The 27,140-nt window shown below is 44.9% G+C and overlaps 1 long non-coding RNA gene across 4 annotated transcripts; it reads right to left on the reverse strand.

The window, feature by feature from the left end:
- On the reverse strand, positions 1-26,996 carry LOC144341204 (uncharacterized). Of its 4 annotated transcripts, XR_013417991.1 has the most exons (6): positions 25,999-26,996; positions 22,083-22,185; positions 5,888-6,022; positions 3,157-3,193; positions 1,841-1,908; positions 1-1,417 (listed from the first exon to the last, which is right to left on the reverse strand). It is a non-coding gene; the product is annotated as an uncharacterized LOC144341204 (long non-coding RNA). The 4 variants fall into 4 exon arrangements; XR_013417993.1 differs by lacking the exon at positions 5,888-6,022 and having other exon boundaries at positions 22,083-22,160; positions 25,999-26,993; XR_013417990.1 differs by lacking the exon at positions 5,888-6,022 and having other exon boundaries at positions 25,999-26,984.
- Between the last annotated feature and the right edge of the window lie 144 nt (positions 26,997-27,140).

Raw genomic sequence — 27,140 nt, forward strand, 5'->3', positions numbered from 1 at the left:
TGGTTGTCAACAAGTTTTATTTTGTGAATTGAGCAAATAAAATACTCATCTTCTGTCACTGTTTCAGAAAAGTACCTTTCAATGTAAAACATATGACTTATTCTCTTACTCTTAACATAAAGGATATATGTATCCCTGTCCTTCCCCAGAAAGTCAGTATTAAACTTACACTAACAGTACACAAATATACTGTATTATATGTCTGTGTGTGCATCAATATGGGTGCACATCATCGTCATCCTCCTTAGTCTTTCCTTATCACATGGGCAGCTGTAATGTAGTGATTTAGTACATGGACTCTGGGACCAGGACACCTGAGTTCAAATCCAGGCTCTACCACTTACCATCTGAAGACCTTCAGGTAAGTTACTTAAACTCTCTGAGCCTTGGTTTGATCATTTTTATCATCTATCATGTGAAGGTGTTAATAAGAATATGTACTTTTCCAGGTGGTTATGAGATTAAATGAGTTAATATACAAAAATCACTTCACACAAAGGAAATACCCAATAATTCATAGCCATTATTATTATTTTGCCACAGACTAGTGAAATCTTTATAAATTGGTGTCTGGGAACCACTGTCAAAGCACTCCTTTCCTTTTCCAGATAAGGAACACCTGAAGTCTAGAGCGGGCATGCCTTGTCCAATTCAGGTCATGGCCAGTCAGTGACTGGCGTGGGCATAGAACTCAAGTCTGCTGACCAAGTCCAATGCATCTGAGGTTTCCTATAAAAAAAAAAGCTAGTTAGGCAAATGACTGGGGAGTAGGATGGGCATCAGTGAACATGGGCCCAGTGTGTGTATAGAGGGGCGGGGAGCCAGCACTTGAGCAGAGCACAATAACCAGTTTGGAAACCACAGGGAAGTCTGGCCATTGCTGTCTCCTTTCTCTTTCCTCCAACCTCAGAGAAAATGAATATAGGAGCAGGTGACAGCCTGGGGTTGGGGGTTGAAGGAGTCTGCACATGGGATGGAGCAGGTGGGTAGCAATGTACTTCTACCTCTTCCTCCTTCAGCCTTCAGTCTAGCCATAGAACACATGGCTGAATCTTCAAAGCCCTACCTCTTATGACTCTGCTGGTACAGTCTGTTGGATGGAGGTCCTGCCCCTCCCAGGCACCAATCACCAGAGCAACCAAGGGCTGGAAATAATGCTCAACCCTTCCACTCATTTTTGCTGCTGTGGTTTGGGGGCCATTCTCCATTTCCTAAGCACACAACAGCCTTGGTGAGGACCATGGGATCAGGTAGGATTGCACTCAGTGGCTGATAACAGAATCCATGGGACTGTGGCTTCTTTTTCACGCCACATAGCAGGAAATCAGGGTGTCCAGGTCAGACTCCTTTAGTCCCTCTGTTCCATCATCCTTCACGTATGACTTTCATCCTCATGACCGCCACCTGATCACATGTTCTAGGCAGGATGAAGACAAAAGAAAATGACAAAAAGCAAGGGTTGGGTACATATCAGGAAATCCAGACTTTCCCCTAAACCCTCCAGGGGCTCCTGCAGACACCTCAGTGGTCAGAGCTGTGTCACATGGCTACTCCTAGCTGCAAGGGAGCAAAGGAAAGGTCCTATTTTGTCTGGGTAACAAATTGTAGTTTTATTAAGTAAGAAAGGAGAGAATTGATATTGGATAAGAAACATTTACTGCCAGGAAGATACAAATTGGAGCCTTTTCATTTCCTTTCCTCCAAAGTCTATTTCAGCAAGATCACAGTCCAAGGAAGCATTAGCATTAATCTCCTCCGGAAGCCTTAATGTCTATACGGCCTTTGCTGAAACCCTGAACCCACAAACAGTGGATCAGGCAGCACATACCACCCAGCATACCTTTTTTTACAAGTCTCCTTACACTTTCCTCTGACTCCTCTCAGTGGTGCTTCCAATCTCCCTCTCTCCTGCAAAGCAAAACAAAACAAAACAAAAGAGGCCAACTGGCAGCCTGCGCTGCCCTCTCTGCACAGCCTCCTATCTCTCTGACATCTTCCCTGTTGCCATGTTTTTCCCTTTGTCTTCTCTGTGCAATTTCTTGTGGAAATGGGTTTGGTCTCTGGGCTCCTATAAATCTAGGTCTCCACCCTTTAGCCCCATAAGCACAACCAAGGCTGAAAATGACGTATCTGGGAGATTATGACACAACCTGTGAACTATACTGTGATATTTTCCCCGGCTACCCAGGTTACCAGCAAGCCACTGTAAACTTAAGCACTGCTTGTACAACATCTGCAGACACCAGTCGGGGTGGGTCAGCTGTGCTTTGCTCCAGCCCTGGAGAACTGCCCCATCCCCACTCAGCCTCCTGCCTTTCTTATTCTTATGTAGTCTGAACTCCTCACTTTGATACTCATCCTACTGGCTTCAGCCAAATAATTCCCATCTGCTCCTTCAAAGGTCCACTTAGGATGGTCCGTTTGGAGAGGTTCTCTCAATTCACCTCAATGGCCCCAAACCAGTCTGCTGTGCTACTCTGATAGATAAGCCCTTGGTTTATTTTTTTTTTTATTTGTACTTGGTATTCCAATATTGAGCTGCATTCTTTATATCTGTTCTGTCTCCACTATTAGGCTGGGACCAACCTGAGTGCAAAGTCTGGGTCTCCTGTCAACCCCTTGGGACAAGGGTTACTTTTTTTTCCCAGCTGATGTTTCTTGGGCACCTTCCATGTGTCAGATGCTGAGGTTGGTGCTCAGGACATGAGACAGACCCAGCCCCTGTTCTCCCTCAGGACTTGCCTATCCTGGTCCTGTCTGTGCCCCCAGGATAGCGCTCTGCCTGACACATCGGGACAACTGACCACTGTCTGGAAGAAATGAGGAAGAGGATAGGGATTCAGCCCTTGGAGATGAGCCCCATCACTCTCTTCCTGGATTCCAAGTTCATACCACTCTGGCGGCTCCTCTGAAAATCCCCAGGCCTCCTCCCAGTCTCCCGGCATCCGGTGTTGCTGTTGGCCGGGCCTGCCTGCCACACAGCCAGGGACTGAAGGACATTTTATTCCAAATGAGGGCAGTCAGCTGAATTTCCAAACCAAAGATTTTTCCACTTCAAATTTTCTCCTTTCCTCTTCTGCCCAAATAACACGTTTGTTTTGTAGAAAAGGGACAGAGCAGTTCTATGTCTAAGGGTTAAAGACTTTTTGGGGATACCTGGGGGATAGGCAGGGCTCTGGCCAAAGTCCTTATCCTGTTGGGAGAAGAGAGAAAAGAAAGGAACTGAGAAGGGCCTTCCAGTCCCCAGGACGACAAAGGGGATAAGATAAAATCAAGGGATGCCTTTTTTCTTTCCAACCCTATACTGTACTCTACTTCTTCTTCCATCTCCTTTTCCTGTTTTTTAAAATCTCTTCCTCTCTTCCTTCCCACTATCTTCTCTCTCTCCCTCTCCTTCCTTTTCCTCCAGGCATTCATTCATTCATGCATTCTCCCAGCAGACATTTATCCAGCATCTACGTGTCAGACACTGCCACAAGCTAAGAATACAGAGACAACTAAGTCAAGGCTCACAGCTCTTATAGACTGGGGGTTGAGGAGGGTGGGGCAGACAGATGACATGTTGGGGTGAGGAGCTACAACTGGCAAGGAGAGGTACTGGTAGATCTCCAAGTACATTCAGAAGCTCATGCAGTACACTTAAAACAAAGGAAACTCTGGGGATCAAGGAAAAATTTTTTAAATAACTTAAAACTTAAATTTTAAAAAAATAAGTATTTATTTATGTGTTTCTTATTATTACTATTATTATTTTTGAGACAGGGTCTCACTCTGTTGCTCACTTAGGCTGGAGTGCAGTGGTGTGATCATAGTTCACTGCAGCCTCAACCTCCTGAGCTCAAGCAATCCTCCCACCTCAGCCTCCGAAGTAACTGGGATCACAGAAGTGCACCATCACACCCGGCTAATTTTTTTTTTTTTTTTTTTTTTTTTTTTTGGTAGAGACAAAGTCTCTCTGTGTTGCCTAAAATGGCATTTTTAAAATAGACTTTTCTTTTTAGAGCAGTTTTATGTTCACATAAAAATGGAGTAGAAAGCATAAAGAGTTCCCCATGTATCCCCTGCCCCTCACACACACAGCCTCCCCAACTATCAACATCCCCCACAGGACCAGCCATCTGCTAAACCTGATGAACTACATTTCAGCATCATTATCACCCCAAGTCCAGAGTTTACATTAAGGTTCACTCTTGATGTTGTACATTCTATGAGTTTGGACAAATGTATAATGAATTGTATCCACCTTTATAGGCTCATGCAGAGTAGTTTCACTGCCTAAACATTCTCTATGCTTTGCCTCACTTAATTTTTTAATCTTCAATTTCTTCTTCTTTGAAATGGGAAATATAACAACTATCTCATAGAATGATCATGAGTATAAAACAAAATAATATATATGAATATTTTGCTTTAAGTGTGGGTTATTTATATAATAGTACAGGGAAAAGCCAAGATAATTCACACAGTTGTCCCTGATTGTAGTACGTGCCATGGGAGAAAGGAGAGAAGCAGATAAGGAAGGATGAACTTTCTCCCCAGCATCAGGGAGACGCTGCTGCATGAGGTTTGGGCTGCAGGTGATGTTGGGAGTAGTAGTAGGAAGAGGGCACAGAGGCCCATGGAATTCCAAAAGGGACTCTGGACTGCTCCTTGCTCCTGAAGTAGCCCATCCCTTTATCCAGGCAATCCTCTAGCTGCTGCTGGCAGGGGCTCAGAGAGCCTGCATGAGTCACTTCCACGTGGCTGATGTGGGGAGGGAAGAAGGGATGGGGAGGGCTCATGCCCAGGCAGGGCCACGCTGGCTTGAAGAAATGGTTCCTGAAAGTCCCTGGCAGAAAGTGGGCTGCTGTGGGCTGTTAACGTGCCATGCAAATGAACCAGTAAACAGTCCCCAATGAGAATCCCAGATGTCTGTTCATTCCAAAGCACAAGACACTCATTTTGGGCTCCAGGTGGGGACCAGCTCAAGTGAACCCAGCCCGTGAGCTGAGGCAGGACTGCTGGTCTCTCCGTCTTCTAGCCTCTGGACAAGGACCTTGTCCAGGAGACCTCAGTATCCTCCTACACTGAGACAGGCAGTGTCTACACAGGGAGAAGGTGACCTGGCAGTACAGATGACATCAACTTATCACCTTTCATTCAGGATGGGAAAAATCATTCTGGGGTCTGCTTGGGCTGTCTAGGCAGAACAAAACAGCTGCACCATAGTGCTAGAGACAGGATGAACCATATAGTATGCTTGTGTGGGCACCCCAAATTTCCACCTGAGTGGGGTCTGTTGCCAGGCAGAGGCACAGCTGGGTTTGGGGAGATGCCAGGTGCTTGCTGTATATGTGCTCAGAATGTGTTGGTTTGTGGGGAGGATAGCTAGAGAGGGAGAGGTGGAATGAAACACATCTGGTGACCTGATTTTTTGTTTTCTTGCTCTTAGTTAAGAGCCTCAGCTATTCTTGGGGCTGGAGGAAGAAGACGAGGAAACAGGCAGGGGCAGGAGAAGTAGAAAATGGGGCAGGTAGCGTATGTTACTTGGGGAGGCTCAGAGAGGGAGTGCTGGTTTGATCCTGGGAAGGCCTCTACTTCTCATGGAGTAGAGGGAAGGGGCTTGGTGTTCTTAGGTGAAGAAGAAAAGTATGGTCACATGACCATTTAGCAGCCTCTCCCACAGGGACTCAACATGCAGTCATATCAATACATCATTCCAAAAGCAGCACATAAACACATACACCTTCAAGGATAATTGCAAGCACAGGGTTCAATTATACAGACAATGAAAGTCCACACTTCTTACACACACACTGCCACTAAAACACACATTAAAGACTAGAAGGGGTCTGCTCATAAAGACTAGAAGGGGTCACATTGACCCTTCAGGTCAGGGCAAATGTACCTTCAACCAGCATCACCCTTTGAAGTTTGCAAAGTCTAATGTCCATCTCAAGTTTTCCACAAACTTCCTTAAGGTGCTCCTGCTTCTGATGAATTGTTCCATCCAAGGTCCTCTGGCCATTCCTGGTGACTGACCCTGTTCCACACCACCACCATCCAGGTGGAGAATGTGGCAAAAACATTCGCAAGGCTTCTGTGATGTGGAAAACTTAGGAAGCTTTGAAGCAATGAAGAGCTTTATATCATAGCAATAACACTAAGCACTAAATAATACTAAACAACAGACATTTCTGGTATTACTTTTTAAAAATCTATTGATAACTCAGGGTGCAGACTCTTTGCATGTTATTCAGCTAATCTCCTTCCCCCTCTTCGTTGTTGTCTTCTTCTTAGAGGCAAAATCCAAATTCCTCTCATTTCTTACGTGGAACAATTTAGCTTTCTCCAACCTCTGCTGCCAAACGTGGCTCATGAACTCCCTTAGCATAGCCAAAAACTCACTGGAAGCTCTCAAAATAGCCCCTGTGACTTGCTAATTAAGCTCCTAGAACAGAGGCTATCTGCCTTCCCCATCTTCCTGTACTAGGGACAGTTTTTATTTTTCTAGCTAAATGTAAATATGCAAATATACAGTTGGACACAGAACTCTCTATCCACTTCCCCAAATAGGTTAGACAGGAAGAATTCATCTATGCCATGTTCAGGGCAGTTAGCTAAATCTAAAATTGCCTCCCTCCCTCAACTTCCTACTCTCTACTTTTAGGGTTCCCAGGGCTCTTTTTACAACAGATTTATTCATTTATAAAGTAAACATCATTGAGAGGCTGCCAAGCATTCTTCTTGGGAGATACAAAGATAATAAAACAAGACCACAGAACCCAAGGAGCTCAAATCCTAGATGGAGAGGCAGATAAGTAAACACAGAATCATGATGTACTAAGATGAAGTCTGTGATAGGGAAGGTAAAATGTGTTATTGGAACACAGAGACGAGAAGTTGAACCAGTTTGGGTCTGGGAGTGTGAGGAGGATGTGCAAGATGGGTAGAAGTTCATCACTTAGACAAGAGGGGACAAAACCTGACCATCCATTTATGGAATTGCAATTGTTTATTACTTTGCTAAGCAGTGAACAAGATGGACAGACTTCACTTGGTGGTGAAAACTGTAGGCTTTACTAAATAGGTGAGTGTGGTGGAAGGGGACTCAGGGCCAGGTAAACCTGTCTAATGAGGTAACACTTAACCTGAAGCCTAAAACATCAGTTCCCCAATGTTTTTGGCACCAGGAACTGGCTTCGTGGAAGATAATTTTTCCACAGACAGTGGGGGTCAGAGGGGAATAGTTTTGGGATGAAACTGTTCCACCTCAGATCATCAGGTGCTAGTTAGATTCTCATAAGGAGTGTGCAACCTAGATCCCTTGCATGCACAGTTCACAAGAGGGTTTGTGCTCCTATGAGAGTCTAATGGTGCTGCTGATCTGAAAGGAGGAGGAGGTCAGGTGTTAGTGCTTGCTGGCCACTCACTTCCTGTACCTCCCACTGTGTGGTCTGGTTCCTGACAGGCCATGGACTTGTACCAGTCCACAGCCTGGGGGTTGGGGACCCCTGGCCTAAAAGAAGAATAAGAGTTAGCTAGGTGAAAGGGTGGGAATATGTTCAGGCAGATTAAAAAAGCATGTTTTGGGGGAAGTTCCAGAATGGCCAAATAGGAACACTTCCAGTTTGCAGCTCCCAGCATGAGCGATGCAGAAGACAGGTGATTTCTGCATTTCCAACTGAGGTATTGGGTTCATCTCACTGGGACTTGTCAGACAGTGGGTGCAGCCCACGGAGCAGGGTGGGACATTGCCTCACCCGGGAAGTGCAACGGGTCAGGGAATTCCCTTTCCTAGCCAAGGGAAGCCATGACAGATGGTACCTGGAAAATCGGGACACTCCCACCCTAATACTGCACTTTTCCAATGGTCTTAGCAAACGGCACACCAGAAGATTATATCCCACACCTGGCTTGGAGGGTCCCACGCCCATGGAGCCTTGCTCACTGCTAGCACAGCAGTCTGAGATCAAACTGCAAGGCGGCAGTGAGGCTGGGGGAGGAGCATCTGCCTTTGCTGAGGTTTGAGTAGGTAAACAAAGTGGCCAGGAAGTTCGAACTGGGTGGAGCCCACCACAGCTCAAGGAGGCCTGCCTGCCTCTGTAGACTCTACCTCTGGGGCGGGGTATAGCTGAACAAAAGGCAGCAGAAACTTCTGCAGACTTAAATATCCCTGTCTGACAGCTTTGAAGAGAGTAGTTGTTCTCCCAGCACGGAGTTGGAGATCTGAGAATGGACAGACTGACTCCTCAAGTGGGTCCCTGACCCCCAAGTAGCCTAACTGGGAGACACCTCCCAGTAGGGGCCGACTGACACCTCATACAGCCGGGTGCCCCCTGAGATGAAGCTTCCAGAGGAAGGATCAGGCAGCAATGTTTGCTGTTCTGCAATATTTGCATTCTGCAGCCTCCACTGGTGATACCCGGGCAAACAGGGTCTGGAATGGACCTCCAGAAAACTCCAACAGACCTACAGCTGAGGATCCTGACTGTTAGAAGGAAAACTAACAAACAGAAAGGACATCCACACCAAAACCCCATCTGTACGTCACCATCATCAAAGACCAAAGGTAGATAAAACCACAAAGATGGGGAGAAACCAGAGCAGAAAAGCTGAAAATTCTAAAAATCAGAGCACCTCTTCTCCTCCAAAGGAATGCAGTTCCTTGACAGCGACAGAAAAAATCTGGACAGAGAATGACTTTGATGAACTGACAGAAATAGGCTTCAGAAGGTCAGTAATAACAAACTTCTCTGAGCTAAAGGAGGATGTTTGAACGCATCAGAAGGAAGCTATTCAACCAATTATAACATCTATAACTATACATTTATGGGGGAGAGGTTTATTACAACAATGGGGAGCACAAGTTCTAATTCCAGAACAATTATATCACCCTCAAAATCAACATACAATGCATGAAATGGGGTATGTCCCTGGTATGGGTCTAGAAAAAAATTTGCAAGGTTTGAAAGAACGACTTCAAGTGGAAAGACAAAGTTCCCACCAAGGTTTAAGACCATTTTTTTGTTTGTTTGTTTGTTTTGTTTTGTTTTTTGAGATGGAGTCTGGCTCTGTTGCCCAAGCTGGAGTGCAGTGGCCGGATCTCAGCTCACTGCAAGCTCCGCCTCCCAGGTTTACGCCATGCTCCTGCCTCAGCCTCCCGAGTAGCTGGGACTACAGGCGCCCGCCACCTCACCTGGCTAGTTTTTTTGTATTTTTTAGTAGAGACGGGGTTTCGCCATGTTAGCCAGGATGGTCTCGATCTCCTGACCTCGTGATCCACCCGTCTTGGCCTCCCAAAGTGCTGGGATTACAGGCTTGAGCCACCGTGCCCTGCCTAAGACATCATTTTTGATGGCAGCCATTGTTTAGCCTCCAGAACCTATACCTTTAAAATGGTTAACAGATAAGCCAATTTGGATAGAACAATGGCCACTAAGTAAAGAGAAACTGGAGGCTTTAGAGGAATTAGTTACTGAACAATTAAAAAATGGGCACATAGCTCCAACATTTTCCCCTTGGAGTTCTCCAGTTTTCATAATTAAGAAAAAATCAAGTAAATGAAGAATGTTAACTGACTTAAGAACCATCAATTCAGTTATACAACCTATGAGAGCATTACAGCCAGGAATGCCTTCTCCCACCATAATTCCAAAAAATTGGCCTTTAATAGCATACATTTAAAAGACTGTTTCTTTACTATCCCCTTAGCTGAGCAAGGCTGTGAAAGGTTTGCATTTACAATTCCTGCTGTAAACAACCTGCAGCCTGCTAAGCATTTTCATTGTTTCACAGATGGGTCTAGTAATGGTAAAGCTGCTTATTCTGGATCAAAAGTTTAAGTTTTCCAGACGCCCTATACTTCAACTCAAAAAGTGCAGCTTGTAGCTGTAATTGAGGTATTGACTGTTTTTGATATGCCTATTAATGTGATTTCTGATTCTCCATACATGGTTCATTCCACACAGTTGATTGAAAATGCTCAGTTATGATTTCATACAGATGAACAACTGAAAATAAAAACAAAAAAGGGGGAGAAATAGAGATTATGGGAGAGCCCATACACAATTGAATCTAGCATTATTAACTTTAAATTTTTTGAGCCTGCCCAAAGGCCAGATGTTATCAGCAGCTGAACAGCATCTACAGAAACCAGCTGCAAAGACAGAAGTAGAACAACTGATTTGGTGGAGAGATCCAATAACAAAAAGTTGGGAAATAGGTAAAATAATAACTTGGGGTAGAGTTATGCTTGTGTTTCTCCAGGTCAAAATCAACAGCCAATTTGCATACCATCAAGACACCTGAAACCTTAACATGAGCCAAATGCCAAGGAAGAGATTCTGGGAGGATCCCAAGGACCCACTGGTTGCAGCCATGTCAAGGCTGATGCCGAGGAGAACCCCAACTGTCATGAGCAACACCTGTTGAACACAGCCACCCACCTGGGGACAGATCAAGAAGCTGTCACAGATGGCAGAAGAAAACCTGAGGAAAGCAGGACAACCAGTCACAATGAGTAATTTAATGGTATCTATGATAGTGGTGATCACCATTGCTGTGAGTATTCCTTCAACAAGAGCTGACACAGAGAACAATTATATTTACTGGGCATATGTATCAATCTTGGCTAGTAAGAATGCCTGGATGTAATCACCCTATGACACAGTTACACATCCTTTCTGATCTCAGTATTTACCATAATAAATCTGCTCCTATAATTGAGGCATACTGCCCTCAAAACCTATTTGTAAACAGGATTGGACCCAGTTAGAAAAAATGAATGAACATACTTGTTTAGGAAGATTGCATTGCAGAACAGACAGAGATGCTGTGCAACGATTCCTATGGAATCATTATTGATTGGACCCCTAAGGGGATGTTTAGCTTGAATTGCACCTCTCAGTCTGCGTGCCATGGCCACAGTATGTTCAGCTGGTCTGAACAAAACGGTCAGATGGTAGAAATAAAAGTACAGCAAAAGTTCCTATTATCTGGAACCATGGTGGTACAGTGGCACCTCAGCCTCAAATGATGTGGCCCTTTGTATGAGCTAAACATAAGGATTTGTGGAAACTATTAATAGCTCTTAATAAGATGAAAATTTGGGGAAGAATAAAAAAGCATCTAGAAGGACACTCTAGAAACTTGTCTTTGGATATTGCGAAATTAAAAGAACAAATATTTAAAGCATCCCAGGCACACCTGACCTTAATGCCAGCAACCGGAGTGCTTAAAGGAGTTGCAGACAGATTAACAGCTAGTAACCCATTAAAATGGATAAAAACACTTGGAAGCTCTGTAATTTCAATGATGATTGCGCTTTTAATCTGTGTTGTTTGTCTTTGTATAGTTTGCAGATGTGGATCCTGACTCCTGTGAGAAGTAGCTCACTGTGACAAAGCTGCCTTTGCAAATAGATTTGCAAATCAAATAAGGGGGACATGTTGGGAACAGGCCCCCCAAAATCTGGCCATAAACTGGCCCCAAAACTGGCCATAAACAAAATCTCTGCAGCACTATGACATGTTCACGATGGCCATGACGCACACACTGGAAGGTTGTGGGTTTACCAGAATGAGGGCAAGGAACACCTGGCCCACCCAGGGCGGAAAACTGCTTAAAGGTGTTCTTAAACCACAAACAATAGCATGAGCGATCTATGCCTTAAGGACATTTTCCTGCTGCAGATAACTAGCCAGACCCATCCCTTTATTTTGGCCCATCCCTTTCCCTTCATTTCCCATAAGGGATACTTATAGTTAACCGAATATCTATAGAAACAATGCTAATGACTGGCTTGCTGTTAATAAATATGTGGGTAAATCTCTGTTTGGGGCTCTTGGCTGTGAAGGCTGTGAGACCCCGACTTCCCACTTTACACCTCTATATTTCTGTGTCTTTAATTCCTCTAGCACCACTGGGTTAGGGTCTTCCCGGCCAAGCTGGTCTCGGCAGAAATTTATAGCACTAAATGCCCACAAGAGAAAGCAGGAAAGATCTAAAATTGACACCCTAACATCACAATTAAAAGAAGCAAGAGCAAACACTCAAAAGCTAGCAGAAGGCAAGAAATAACTAATCTCAAAGCAGAACTGAAGGAGACAGAGACACAAAAAAACCTTCAAAAATTCAATGAATACAGGAGCTGTTTTTTTGAAAAGATCAACAAAATTGATAGACTGCTCACAAGACTAATAAAGAAGAAAAGAGAGAAGAATCAAATAGATGCAATAAAAAATGATAAAGGGGATATCACCACTGATCTCACAGAAATACAAACTACCATCAGAGAATACCATAAACATCTCTATGTAAATAAACTAGAAAATCTAGAAGAAATGGATAAATTCCTGGACACACACACCCTCCCAAGACTAAACCAGGAAGATGTTGAATCCGTGAATAGACAAATAACAGGCTCTGAAATTGAGGCAATAATTAATAGCCTACTGACCAAAAAGAGTCCAGGACCAGATGAATTCACAGCCAAATTCTACCAGAGGCACAAAGAGGAGCTGGTACCATTGCTTCTGAAACTATTCCAATCAATAGAAAAAGAGGGAATCCTCCCTAACTCATTTTATGAGGCCAGCATCAACCTGATACCAAAGCCTGGCAGAGACACAACAAAAAAAGAGAATTTTAGACCAATATCCCTAATGAACATCGATGCAAAAATCCTCAATAAAATACTGACAAATCAAATCCAGCAGCACATCAAAAAGCTTATCCACCACAATCAAGTTGGCTTCATCCCTGGGATGTAAGGCTGGTTCAACATATGCAAATCAATAAACGTAATCCGTCATATAAACCCAGAACTAAAGACAAAAACCACATGATTATCTCAACAGATGCAGAAAAAGCCTTCGACAAAATTCAACAGCCTTCATGCTAAAAACTCTCAATAAAGTAGGTATTGATGGGACACACCTCAAAATAATAAGAGCTATTTATGACAAACCCACAGCCAATATCATACTGAATGGGCAAAAACTGGAAGCATTCCCTTTGAAAACTGTCACAAGACAGGGATGCCCTCTCTCACCACTCCTATTCAACATAGTGTTGGAAGTTCTGGCCAGGGAAATCAGGCTGGAGAAAGACATAAAGGGTATTTGATTAGGAAAACAGGAAGTCAAATTGTCCCTGTTTACAGATGACATGATGGTATATTTAGAAAACCCCATCATCTCAGCCCCAAATCTCCTTAAGCTGATAAGCAACTTCAGCAAAGTCTCGGGATACAAAATCAATGTGCAAAAATCACAAGCATTCCTATACACCAATAACAGACAGAGAGCCAAATCATGAGTGAATTCCCATTCACAATTCCTTCAAAGAGAATAAAATACCTAGGAATCCAACTTACAAGGGATGTGAAGGACCTCTTCGAGGAGAACTACAAACCACTGTTCAAGAAATAAAAGAATACACAAACAAATGGAAGAACACTCCATGCTCATGGATAGGAAGAATCAATACTGTGAAAATGGCCATACTGCCCAAGGTAATTTATAGATTCAGTGCCATTCCCATCAAGCTACCAATGACTTTCTTCACAGAATTGGAAAAAACTACTTTAAAGTTCATATGGAGCCAAAAAAGAACCTGCATTGGCAAGACAATCCTAAGCCAAAAGAACAAAGCTGGAGGCATCACGCTACCTGACTTCAAACTATACTACAAGACTACAGTAACCAAAACAGCATGGTTCTGGTACCAAAACAGAGATATAGACCAATGGAACAGAACAGAGCCCTGAGAAACAATACCACACATCTACAACCATCTGATCTTTGACAAACCTGACAAAAACAAGCAATGGGGAAAGGATTTCCTATTTAATAAATGATGCTGGGAAAACTGGCTAGCCATATGTAGAAAGCTGAAACTGGATCCCTTCCTTTCTCCTTATACAAAAATTAATTCAAGATGGATTAAAGACTTAAATGTTAGACCTAAAACCATAAAAACCCTGGAAGAAAACCTAGGCAATACAGGACACAGGCATGGGCAAGGACTTCATGACTAAAACACCAAAAGCAATGGCAACAAAAGCCAAAATTGACAAAAGGTATCTAATTAAACTAAATAGCTTCTGCATAGCAAAAGAAACTACCATCAGAGTGAACAGGCAACCTACAGAATGGGAGATAATTTTTTACAATCTACCCATCTGACAAAGGGCTAATATCCAGAATCTACAAATAACTGAAACAAATTTACAGGAAAAAATCAAACAACCCCATCAAAAAGGGGGCAAAGGATATGAATAGACACTTCTCAAAAGAAGACATTTATGCAGCCAACAGACACATGAAAAAAACGCTCATCATCACTGGCCATCAGAGAAATGCAAATCAAAACCACAATGAGATACCATCCACACCGGTCAGAATGGTGATAATTAAAAAGTCAGGGAACAACAGATGCTGGAGAGGATGTGGAGAAATAGGAACACTTTTACACTGTTGGTGGGAGTGTAAACTAGTTCAACCACTGTGGAAGACAGTGTGGCGATTCCTCAAGGATCTAGAACTAGAAATACCATTTGACCCAGCCATCCCATTACTGGTTATATACCCAAAGGATTATAAATCATGCTACTATAAAGACACATACACACGTATGTTTATTGCGGCACTATTGACAATAGCAAAGACTTGGAACCAACCCAAATGTCCATCAATAATAGACTGGATTAAGAAAATGTGGTACATATACACCATGGAATACTATGCGGCCATAAGAAAGGATGAGATCATGTCCTTTGTAGGGACATGGATGAAGCTAGAAGCCATCATTCTGAGCAAACTATCGCAAGGACAGAAAACCAAACACCGCATGTTCTCACTCATAGGTGGAAACTGAACAATGAGAACACTTGGACACAGGAAAGGGATCATCACACATGGGTGCCTGTCGTGGAGTGGGGGGTGGGGGAAGGGATAGCATTAGGAGATATACCTAATGTAAATGACGAGGAAACAGGTGCAGCATACCAACATGACACATGTATACATATGTAAGAAACCTGCACATTGTGCACATGTACCCTAGAACTTAAAGTATAATAAAAAAAATTTTTAAAATGTTAAAAAGCATGTTTGAACCTAAAAACAAGAAAAATGTTAATGCTTATGAGATAAATGAAGGAGCCTGGCATAATTGGTGCTAAGAGACATGGAGGACAGTGGCATGAAATGAGGCTGGGGAGGCAGGCAGGGTCCAGCCATATTAAGGGAGTCCCCCAACATGCACACTTGATCCTAATACTGTGGAGTTCAGAGTTCGAGTGAACTTTATAAAAGCAGAGCTGGGACTGGTTACCTGGTTTCAATCCTATGAGCTAAAAGAGCTCTGGGCTGAAGGCTGATTGTGATCAGCATGTGGCTGAGTCTGGAAGCCCCTCTGCATCCAGTCACCCTGGCATGGGAGATACGACTTAGGAAGAGGATGAACATAGGCCAACAGAACTATAATCGTGGCTATCCTATACCCAAGTGTCTGACTACTGGCATGCAATTCTCTCTTAAGGACCCACCACTACCATGGCCGGTGCAGGGGATGTGGACCAACCAAGGATGTCACGGAAGTGTCAGACAGGAATGCGCCAGTCAAATGTGACCAGCCTACAAATGGGATGCCATGGGACAGTCAATGATGGCCAAAAGGATGGACCCAATGACAGCCTGGCATATACTCAAGTTCTCCCTTTGCTTGGCATTTGAATGCCAGATTGACTCCTTTGAATTAGGCCTGAAAGGGATATTGGACACCTGCTAATCTGAACAGACTGAAGCTCCAGTGGTTACTGTGAATATTAAAAAAGAGGCAGGCTTCATTTTTATTCCACGCTGGTGAAGCTGGCCATACAAGTTTCACTAAACTAAACGATAGAACGCCATCAAATGCATTTAGCAAGGAAATGTCAACATCAGAATTATATTTGTAAAAGATTATTCTGAATACCATGTGAGGAATAAATTAAAGGAGAGGAAAAGAACAAAGCCAGGGAGATTACATTGGTTAGAACTGCTTTCAGCTTCGTGTAAGAGAATACCTAACATAGCTTAAAACCTGTAATGACATTGATTGTTTACCCATAGGAAATCAGGAAATAAGCTCTCCTCAGGGATAGCGTTGTTAGAAACCCAGGCTTTTTCCATCCTTCTGCACCGCCAACCTCCACATATTGGCTATGTATATTCTTGCTTAGTCCCTCATTGTAGCAAGATGGCTGCCTCAGCTCCAGACACAATAATTGTATTCAAGGCAGGCAGAAGGGGGAGGGGACAGTACTAGACCCCTTCTATTCTTTTTCTTAGTAAAGCAAAACTTTCCCAGGAGACCAGCATGTCTTTTTACATTTCATTGGTCAAAACTGGGTCACAATGCCCTTCTAATTGCAAGCAAGGCTGGAAAATTGAGTATCTGGCAAAGAGGAGCAACGTTCTTCATTATGACTCAGTACCTAGAACTAGGCACATGGCTGCCTGGAGCCATGTAGGGGTTCTTATAGACAAGTAAATAGGGAAATTATGTTGGGTAGGAAATAAATAATGATGGTCACAGAGGCTAGAGATGATGGCCTGGACTAAGAGGATGACATTGAAGATAGAGATGTTTAAGAGATGTAAGTTACAGAGCTTGATGATGGGATGTGGAGAAAGAAAAAGAGGAAGAAGCCAAGTATGATTTCCAGTTTTCAACTTGGGCAGCCAATAAATTATGATGTCATTTACTAAGACAGAGAACACGAGGAAGAAACACGGGTATGGGGAAGATGAAGAGTCCAATTTTAGACATTTTGAGTTTGAGGGGTCTGTATATATCTAAGTATTAATATCAAATACAGAGGTGGGTAGATGGCTGCGGAGTGTAGGAGAAAGGTTTGGGCTATAGGGATGGACCTGAGTGTCACTGGAGGTGAAGGGAATGGATGAGTTTATTAGAGAGGGTGCTCTGGGTTGCACAGAAAGAAATGTAACCTGAACATTAAGGAGAGAAAAAGGACATTTTTGGCTCACACAGCAGAACACACATGGGATGGGGCTGAATTTTGGCACAAGAATATGCGCCACTCACACATGGAGGCTGGGTTTCTCTCTTACCCCCAGCTCTGCTTTAGTTTATCTTTTATAAGATAAGCCATTCTTATGTATATTATTCACTGTATCCTCAGGATTATCCTTCGAAGCAAGTATATTATGTCCCCATTTTAAAGATGAAAAACCAAAGCCTAACAGAGTCATCTTTTGTCACTCAAGAGAAGAGCCATATTCAGATTTGTAGTTTGCAAAGGACATGAATCTTTGGCCACAGTCATAAAGGGCCTTTTGATGAAGCTGTAAACTGTGTCCTTCCTGCTCTCCTGTGGCCTAGCATGACTGATGATTGTCTCTGCCTTGCAGCAACTCACTGAAGGTCAGCAAATGCTGACAAACACAATTTTAGATCCCAACATTTTTCTACAAGTCCCCTAAGTCACTGCTCCAAGAGTTGTTTGACTTTGTTTAACACGGGAATGATTTAAGAATGTATTAAAAAGTGAATGACAAGATCCAGGAGAGCAGAAAAGTTTGAAGATACAGGAAACAGAGGTGACGAGGTGACATGGCATGGGATCCATAGCACCAGTGGAAAGATTGGCTGCCCACAGTCACCTCTCCTTGTAACAGCAAGGCTGGAGAGGAGGATGGGTAAGGATGCAGGGGAGATGTGCATGTTTATATTGGCTCTCTCTACCCCATTTCAATCCTCTTCTATATTACCTTCCTCTAGTATAAGGGCTGGAAAGAAAATGCTTAAATGTCTAGTGTTCCTTACAGCTAGTGATGTTCATGAGATGACTTCTAGCCAAAGAGAGGGGGAGCTATCCCAGGCCTTCCCTTCCTGAATAATCAGAGCCAAGGCCTTCTGGCAGTGGGCTTTTCCCTCTCCCTGACCTTTTTCACCCTCTTCTTGACTGGAAATTTGCTTGGATGTCCAGAGGTGCAGCAGTTACTTTGCAACCTTGAGGAGAAAGGCTAAACACTGAGGATGATAGAACAGAAAAACAGAAAGAGCCTGGTACCTTAATGACCTCCTTGAGCAGCTGCACCTGCCTGGGACTGCCCACCCCCAGACTTCTTGTTGCATGGAAGGGAAAGAAACAAAGAAACAAGGAAGGGGAGGGGAGGGGAGGGGAGGGGTGGGGAGGGGAGGGGAGGGGAGGGGTGGGGAGGGGAGAAGGAAGGGAGAAAGGAAGGAAAGAAAGGGAAGGGAAGGGAATGGAAGGGAGGGGAGGGGAGGGGAGGAGGAGGGGAAGGGGAAGTGGAAGGGGAAGGGGAAGGGGAAGGGAGGAAAGGAACTTTCTTGGTTAAGCCACTATTTGTCAAGGTTTCCTTTACCCATAACTAAATATGAATCTGACTGATGTATCCCCTGGGGGTATCTTGGATGTCTTCTTTCTTGCATAGGGACACCACTCCCCTGGCAGCTATGGACATAATATTGAAGGCAGTAGATGCTGGGGCTCAGTGGGGCACCCCAGAGAACACATGGGTATCAGACTCCTGTAGAAGTTCCACTGGAGAGCAGTAGGTGTTGGGGTAGCAGAGTCAGAAGACTCCCCTTTCAGGAAGAATGATGAAGAAAAGAGAAAGCAGAGAGGCACGTGGTGTGCAGAGAGGGCAGTTGACTAGGGTCAGTTGACTTGGGTCAGTTGACTTGGTCCTAACCCTAGGCCTGCCACTGACCAGCTTTGTGACCTATCTGGGCCTCATCGTTCTCATCTATGGAAAGAAAGATTTGGGGGAACCAGTGGTTCCCAACTTTTTTAACATCAAAAAGGATCCCATATTTTGAAAAACTGTAACCCACCAAACTGCATTTATCGAATAATTTATTTTCCCATGAGGACACTGTGTTGACATAATTCTAGGCAAAAGCAAAGAAAAGCAACATTTTACTTTAGCCTATTCAATCTTACCATATGATGAAAATTTCACGAGTTCTTTGGAGAAATTGAAAGTGTCTCTCAGGTCCCCATGATTACCTTTAAGGACTCGGAGTGACCCAGGGATGCCCTACAGCAGCCACTGGCCTAGGAGACCCCAGAGGTCCAACTCTACCTTCCGTGATGCTGGAGCCCTGAGCCCCTGGTGAGACAGCATAGGTACCTTTTCCATCCTGCTCCCAGGCTCAGTTCTGACTTCTGGTGCCCAGAGCTGCCTCATGATTTTTAGGAAAAACAAGCCTGTCCAGATGGCATATGCCCACTGGTCTAAAGAAGCCTCATTTCTCCTGCCAGCCCTCCTCAAAGGCAACCTTCCTCCACTCACCCCACTTCCCTCCTCACCTCAGGAAAGAGCTGTCTAACCTCAACCCTCATCCCAGTCACCTTGCTGTGCGACCTTTGTATCTGCAAGTAACCTGGAGGCCCTTGCATCCAGTCTGAGGAACAGGCTCTGAGCCTTTCCCTCTAGTATCCCTGACTGTTGGTGAAGAGCAAGAGGCAGAGACTCTCAATCCAGTTGATTAAAGGCTGTAATGGAGTATCCAATATTCCACTGGAGAACGGAATGATGAATTCTGCTTTGGCATCAAAAGGGCAGGGAGAAGTAAAAGAGGAGATATTGTCCGAGTCAGGGCCTGAAGGGTTAAGGAAGAAGCCAGAGCAACATTCTAAGACGAGTCCCACAGCGGAACACTGGGCTGAGCTGTGGAAGGACAGGGCTTGCGTCCTGGTTAGCAACTCATTTGCTTGAGTTTACTTAAGGCCTCCCTTCCTCTCTTCTGCCCACAAATATTTATTGGCATCTTTTTTGTGCCAGGTGCCCTGTTAGGTGGGAGAAACAAATATGAATAAGGCATTCCTTTCCTTGAAGGAGCTTGTAGATTACTGGGAAGACAAACATGTAGAACTTCCTCCAGCCCTGGTCCTACATAGGGGACATACCTTCAAGGAGGTATACCATAGATCCCAGACTAGCATCTGGCTTGACCCCTTCATGATGCCAGACAGCATGCCACCAAGCCTAGTAACAGCCTCAACATCTTACCCCCAGGGCCCCCTTATAGTCTGTCCCATCTTGATGGTTGAAGAGATACTGACTCTTCTCTATCTGCTCTGAAAGCTGCAGAATTTGTCTGCCTGAAGGCTGGAGACTGAGCCAGATGACACCGTCTGCTCCAAGAGTCTATGGTGGAGGGAGGGGTTCGAAGGAAGCCTCAGAACTTGCTCTTCCCCTCATACAGTCTTAGGGAGGGCAGAAGGAGGGGACCCTTAGGAGGCCAAGCTACATCTGCTCTCTTAATTCTGTTTCTATTAATACAAGACGTGATAGGATAGTTTTCCCTTGTGCCTCACTGCCCTGGAGTCTAGACCCAGACAGAGGACAGGGGACAAACATAGGGAGTATGGGCAGTTGATGGAGAGGCCATGGGGGAAATACCACAAAATAATCTTCAGAGTGCTATGACCCTGGTAGATCTTCGGGGAAAGAGGTCAATGCTGATCAGTTCTTTTCAATCATCTTTACCAGGCATCTCCTAAGATCAGATGCTCCTGTGAGGAGTTACCAGGAAGAGGAAGGCTCATTCCTTCTAGGTGCTCACATCAAAGTTACTGAGACAAATATACAATGAGCATGTAAGTAAAGAGAATTGGTTGCACGCGGTGGCTCATGCCTGTAATCCCAGCACTTTGGGAGGCCAAGGCAGGTGGATCACCTGAGGTCAGGAGTTTGAGACCAGCCTGACCAACATGGAGAAACCCCGTTTCTACTAAAAATACAAAAGTAGCCAGGTGTGGTGGCACATGCCTGTAATCCCAGCTACTCAGGAGGCTGAGGCAGGAGAATCGCTTGAATCCGGGAGGCAGAGGTTGCAGTGAGCTGAGATCGCACCATTGCACTCCAGCCTGGGCAACAAGGCAAAACTCCGTCTCAAGAAAAAAAAAAGAGAGAGAGAGAACTGCCCTGGGAGAGGAACTAGGGGCCAATGGAGCACAGAGGGAGGGAGAAGCCTATCCAGCCAGGATGATTAGAAATGGAGGGAAAGGTCAGGCAAGGTGGCTCATGCCTGTAATCCCAGCACTTTGGGAGGCCGAAGTGGGAAGATTGCTGGAGCCCAGAAGCTCAAGACCAGCCTGGGCCACAAAACAAGACCCCATCTCTCTTTAAATAAGTAAATAAATACATAAATAAATAAATGTATATATTTAGATAAGCCATTGTATTGGTTAGGACTGCATTTGGCTGCATGTAACAGAAACCTGACTACGAGGTTTAAACAAATAGAGGTTTGTTTTTCTCTTGTTATAAGAAGAGTGGAGATAGGACAGTGCAAGCCTCAAGATGTCATGAAGGACCTAGGCTCCTCCTGTCTTCCAGGCCAACATCCTTAACATGTGGTCTTTATCCTCTTGGTTATAAATTGGCTACTCCACCCCCAGGCTTAGACTTTCCAGGGAGCAAGAAGGGGGAAAACAAAACACACATGCCAGACACATGCCAGCTCTGTCTCTTCCTTTTTTAAGGAAATTAAAAGTTAAAAATAGATATTAAAAAATAGCTGGGCATGGCGCCGTGTGCCTGTAGTCCCAGTCTACTCAGAAGGCTGAGGTGGGAAGATTGTTTGAGCCCAGAAGTTTGAGGCTGCGGTGAGCCAAGATCATGCCACCGCACTCCAGCCTGGGTGACAGAGTGAGACCCTGTCTCCAACATAAATAAATGTATAAATCCCATTGGCTAGAACTGTGTTACATTATCACTTAGAAGCAATATTTTTAGGATGGCATATTGATCTCCCTTCCTTAAACAAAATCAATGGACTGTAAACGAAGAAGGGGAGAAGAGATGAAGGTTATGCAACCAGCAATGTCTGCCAGGGCCCTAAAGAATGAGTGAAATATGCCGAACGACGTGGGGAAGGACTTCCAGGCAGAGGAAACAGCAAGAGCAAAGGCTCAGTTTGGGATAGGAGTGTGCCGGGTGTGTTTGGGGAATTGGAAACAGCCCAGTTGGAGCAGACAATGTCATCTGGTTCAGTTGGAGCTTAGTGAGAAGGGTGGACAGGGCAGTTTGCATGGCCTGGGTTTGTGGACTTACCCTCCTGCCCAAACTCATACTCTGTGGTGCAGTGGATCAGGTGATAGGGGACCAGCAACAGCAGACAGTGAGCAACATCTTAAAAAGTCAGGCTCAGGTTCAGCTGCAACAGTAGACAGTGATTGGAATTCAGAGAAAAGCAAATGATGACACCTCTCCTGACAGCCTGGCAATGACAGCCACAGGGCAGAGGCCTGCTGGGCTGGACTGACGGGCACACTCAAGCCAAAGCAGACCCCCCCACCCGCCCCACAAGATAACCTATTGTCCTGAGTAAACAGTTGAATGAGATCCATGCAGCAGCCTCTTGTCTGAGGTCTGTTTATTATTGTTACTCTCCCTCCCCACATCTGTCTTCTCTGTCTCAGCTCTTCCAGGCTGTAGTGACCAGCTGTGGGATCATGCAGAGCAGACAGGCTATGCAAAGGGGTTAGTGTGGAGGGTGCCTATTCCAGCTCTAGGATGTGTGATAGCTCTTTGACCCTTCCTGGAGGTTCATGAGATGACCTCTATACACAGAGAGGGGAGGGGGCTACAGCCACCCTATGCTGTACCTACATCACAGATTCCCAGCTTCCTTGACTGGGAGGCACTTCAGAGGTCTTGGACTCCATCTGTCTACCATCAGCAAACCTATCTAAACTGCTGGCTCTCAAGCTTAATGTGCATATGAGTCACCTCACCTGGTGAGCTTAAGGGTACATTTTCTTTCCTAGCTCTTGGGAGCTTGGTAAGGGGAAAAAAAAAATACATTTCCAAGGCTTGTCCCAAAGGACTCTATTTCCTTAGCTCTGTGAGGAGTCTAGGAATCTGCATTTACCAAGGCACACAGGAGAGTCTGATGCGATTGGTTCTCAGCCATGCTGTTTTAAAAAGCTTTTAACAAATATATATATCCCTAGGTTTTAGTTCCAGTTCTGCCACTAACTATGATCTTAGATAATTCATTTTACCTCTCTGAATCCGTTCCTTCACCTAAAAATAAAAACTTTTTCAGTTTAAATCGTTTGTTAACATTCTCAGGCAGTTACACTCCAGCATCATTTTAGTGGGGTAATTCTCAAATAGGTTTTCATGCGGGGTGTTTGTTCTCTGAGAAGAGCCTCTTGGAGATTCTGAGTGCCCTGCCATGGGGCTTGCCCACTTTCCTTTCCTAGATTTCAGAACACTTCCAATTGCCTCATTCATGCCATTCCATAGCAGCTTAGATTTGTCATTTGTGCGTCAACAGCAGTCCACGAAGGTCTGAGCCCAGAATCTGGACTCATGTATGGTTGCTGATTCTAATTTCTGCTCCCCCAGATGGAATCCCTCACCTTCCCTTGGGAACCACTTTCTGTGTGGACTTTCCTCAGTGAGGCTCATTTCCTCCTGCTGGCCTCTGGGGTGGTGGGGACAACCGGCCAATGTCCTGCTGCTCCACATCCCCTGTCACAGGGCTTCCCTTCCTCCCCTTAACCTTCCCTTTCTTCTTCGCTCCTCTTCTGACCTCTGTGTCCTTTGCATTACTTTTTGGGGACCTTCTTCAGTTTCTCACGTTATTAAAGGCTAGAACCAAGGAGTCGGGGGCTAGGAAGGGTAGAGCATTATTTAAGAGGCAGGGAGTAAGGTTCTAATACTACTTTGATCAGCTCTCATTCAATCAGTTCTTGGTTTCTGGAAAAGTGCAATCCCTTCAATTCATGGGGTGCTGGGGCTACAATGTGCTGGGTCTGTCCTGCAGACCCTGGCCGATGGATGAAATGAGTACTCAGACACAGGTATGCAATGTAAAAGCAGCTAGAGGACTGCCTGGCTCAAGTGGCCAGAGAGCAGCCCTGAGAAGCTGGAGTTGCTTGCTTTTATTCAGTGCAGGCACAATGCCGAAAGCCTGGAACCAACACAACCTGAAGGTAATTAACATTCATTGTTCCCCTTTCAGGGAACTTCACGCGTGTGATGATCAAAGGTCAGTTCCTGGTCAACATAACAAGCTTGTTTAAGACAAATTGCCCCATGCTCCCTTGTACCTACTCCTTGCTCTCTGTCTCAGGGTTATAGAACAGCTGCCTTCAGCCATTCTCCCCAGGGGCTCTGCAGAACCTTCCGACCTTTCAGGAGGTTTGCATCCTTTCCCTATAGTTTTTCCCACCACTCTGAGCGATACCCTGCATCTCCCCCTTTTCTGTTTTGTTGCATCAGGTTTAGTTGATTGAAGCATACAGATGTGTGCAGCGACAGGTTTGACAGGTGCAGCAGTTACAGCTTGTATTCTGGCTTTGTATCTCTACAAGAGTTGCAATGTTCAACAGACAGCATAGCAAGGAACAGATTATCTGTAGTGAATGGTATCTGTGATTTGCTCAGCCTCCTGAGTTGTCTTATTCAGCATCCCCCAGTTGTCTTTTTCACATTCCCCATCCAGGGCCTGTGTTGTCTGAGGAAGGTGCATTGTCCAGGGCTGCAGGTCCTGCAGGGCCACATTCTTCATTTCTGGTACTGGGTTGGGTCCTGGCCATGCCATGGTATGTTTTGATGCATTGCACTGGAATCCAAAGAGGATCTGAGGGGATATGAACACAAGCATATCCTCTTCCCCATGTTAGCAAATCATTTGGACTGCACCATAGATTACTATTTACATCTTGCCATAACACTGAAGGCTTTATATCTTGGGAGGTTTTAGCAAAGTGCTTTTCTACGGCTGACTGAAATTTACTATCTAAATTTAAGAAATTAAGGGTGAATAAGACTTGTGCTAATAGTGTTGTAGGGTCCTTACTCATATTCCCCTTTTTTTAAGGCATATTTTTAAGGGTGGAACGGGCATATTCCAATATGGCTTGTCCTTGAGGGTTATACAAGATACCCATGGAACGGTTGATATTCCATGTGTGCTCTTAATTGCCTGGGTTAACTGATTGATAAATTCAATAAATGGCTCCTGAGGCCCTTGTTGAACATTTACAAAAGATCCCTGTTGAACTCCGTCTTTGGGAATTTGGTCGAAGCCCTGCAGGCGCATAAGGACACTTGTGTATAGGCTTGGGGTACAAAATTTAGTTGTTGTTGTATATTAACATAGGGACCCCTCCCCTGGAGCACAGCAGCCGGTATGTTTTGTTCAGCCAGTTGATTCTGGTTAGCCTGTTGTTCACACAATTCATTATATTCTGCCCTCCAGAGGGGGAATTGACTCGCCTCCTAAAGTTGTTTTAGCCAGTCCCATGGAGTCATATGGTAGTTATCTGCTATTGCCTCAATTAATCCTCTTGTGAATGGGCCAGTGGTCCCATTTTCTCTAATGCTTTTTCTTATTTCCTTAAAAGTGTTAAATGCAACGGGCTTATGCTCCCAATTGCCTCGATCTTGCATCACTGGGCAGGCCAAGAGGTCCTCTTCCAATGCTGCTTGCCTAAGGCAGGATCCCATAACTGTCTTCTTCCTTGTCTTCTTCCCAGTTTACTTGGGGAGGGGGCTCGGGGAAAACCTCCGTCTCCTCTTTGGTATCTTTACCCAGTAACAGCGGGGCTGAGGGAGGTGGAGGCATTAAAGTGGGTAGTGGTTCCTCTTCCCCTACCTTTTTGGGCTCTTCTGTGAAGAGCAGGGCCAAAGCAATCCTATTAGGACCCATAACATTAAAGATGTTACTGAGACCTGCTGACTTTGCTCACGTCATTTAAGATTTCTTCCCACTTGTTCCCGGAGCTCTAGGTCTAGTGTACCTTCTTCTGGGAACCATGGGTTATGAAAAACAACAGTTTGCATCAGTTCCTTTAACTGGGTCTCCGAGACCGATGCTCCGCTAGCTTTAGGCAATTGTTTCAATACCTTTATGTACTGTTGCTGTTGAGGGGATAACTGTTGTCCCATGATGAAACCCTAGCTGGAAAATCCCCTTGAACTTGGAAATCCCCAGCAGGCACCAATTACTTACTGCGCAATCACTTCAGTTTCATTTTCGAGGGTTCCGTCATGATCCGCTGCGCTCACACGGGGCACCATGCACCCGGTTCTGTCCCACAGACCCTGGCCGATGGACGAAATGAGCACTCAGACACAGGTATGCAGTGTAAGAGCAGCTCAAGTGGCCACAGTGCAGCCCCCAGAAGCTGGAACTGCTTGCTTTTATTCGGTGTAGGCACAATGCCGAAAACCTGGAGCCAACACAACCTGTAGGTAATTAACATTTATCGTTCCCCTTTCAGGGAACTTCACACACTTGGATGATCAAAAGTCAGTTCCTGGTCAACATAACAAGCTTGTTTAAGATAAATTCCCCCCACACTTCCTTGTACCTGCTCCTTGCCCTCTGCCTCAGGGTTATAGAACAGCTGCCTTCAGCCATTCTCCCCCAGGGCTCTGCAGAACCTTCTGACCTTTCAGAAGGTTTGCATCCTTTCCCTATAGTTTTTCTCACCACTCTGAGAGATCCCTACAACAGTGCAGATGTTGGCTGGACGCGGTGGCTCACGCCTGTAATCCCAGCACTTTGAGGAGCTGAGGTGAGTGGATCACGAGGTCAGGAGTTCAAGACCAGTCTGGCCAAAATGGTGAAACCCCGCTTCTACTAAAAATACAAAAAAAAAAAAGCCAGGCACGGTGGCAGGTGCCTGTAATCCCAGCTACTCGGGAGGCAGAGGCAGGAGAATTGCTTGAACCTGGGCAGAAGAGGGTGCAGTGAGCCGAGATCACTCCACTGCACTCCAGCTGGGCGATAGAGTGAGACTTCATCTCAAAACAAACAAACAAAAAAGCAATGCAGATGTCTTGATCCCCCTCAAGAAAAATGCCAGAATAGAAGGACTGAGTGACTGACACACCTACTCCAGAAAACCCTCTATAACGTCCCTGCAGGAAGTTGAGCACTCACAGGTACAGAAAACTCGTTACAACTCAAAACCTCTCTGGCACCCTGATCAATTATTAGACAGTTTCATGATGTAAAGGAAATAAAATCTTCCTTGTGTTTTAATAACAGGCACTACAGAGCATGTTCTCTATAGAAGGGACTTTGCTGGGCACTATTCAGAAAGCACCCACTGAATTTGGGATTCAGTGGTTTTGTTTGGTTCTATT

This window comes from Macaca mulatta, chromosome 1 (assembly GCF_049350105.2).
Source record: "Macaca mulatta isolate MMU2019108-1 chromosome 1, T2T-MMU8v2.0, whole genome shotgun sequence".
In the NCBI taxonomy this organism is placed as follows: Eukaryota; Metazoa; Chordata; class Mammalia; order Primates; family Cercopithecidae; genus Macaca; species Macaca mulatta.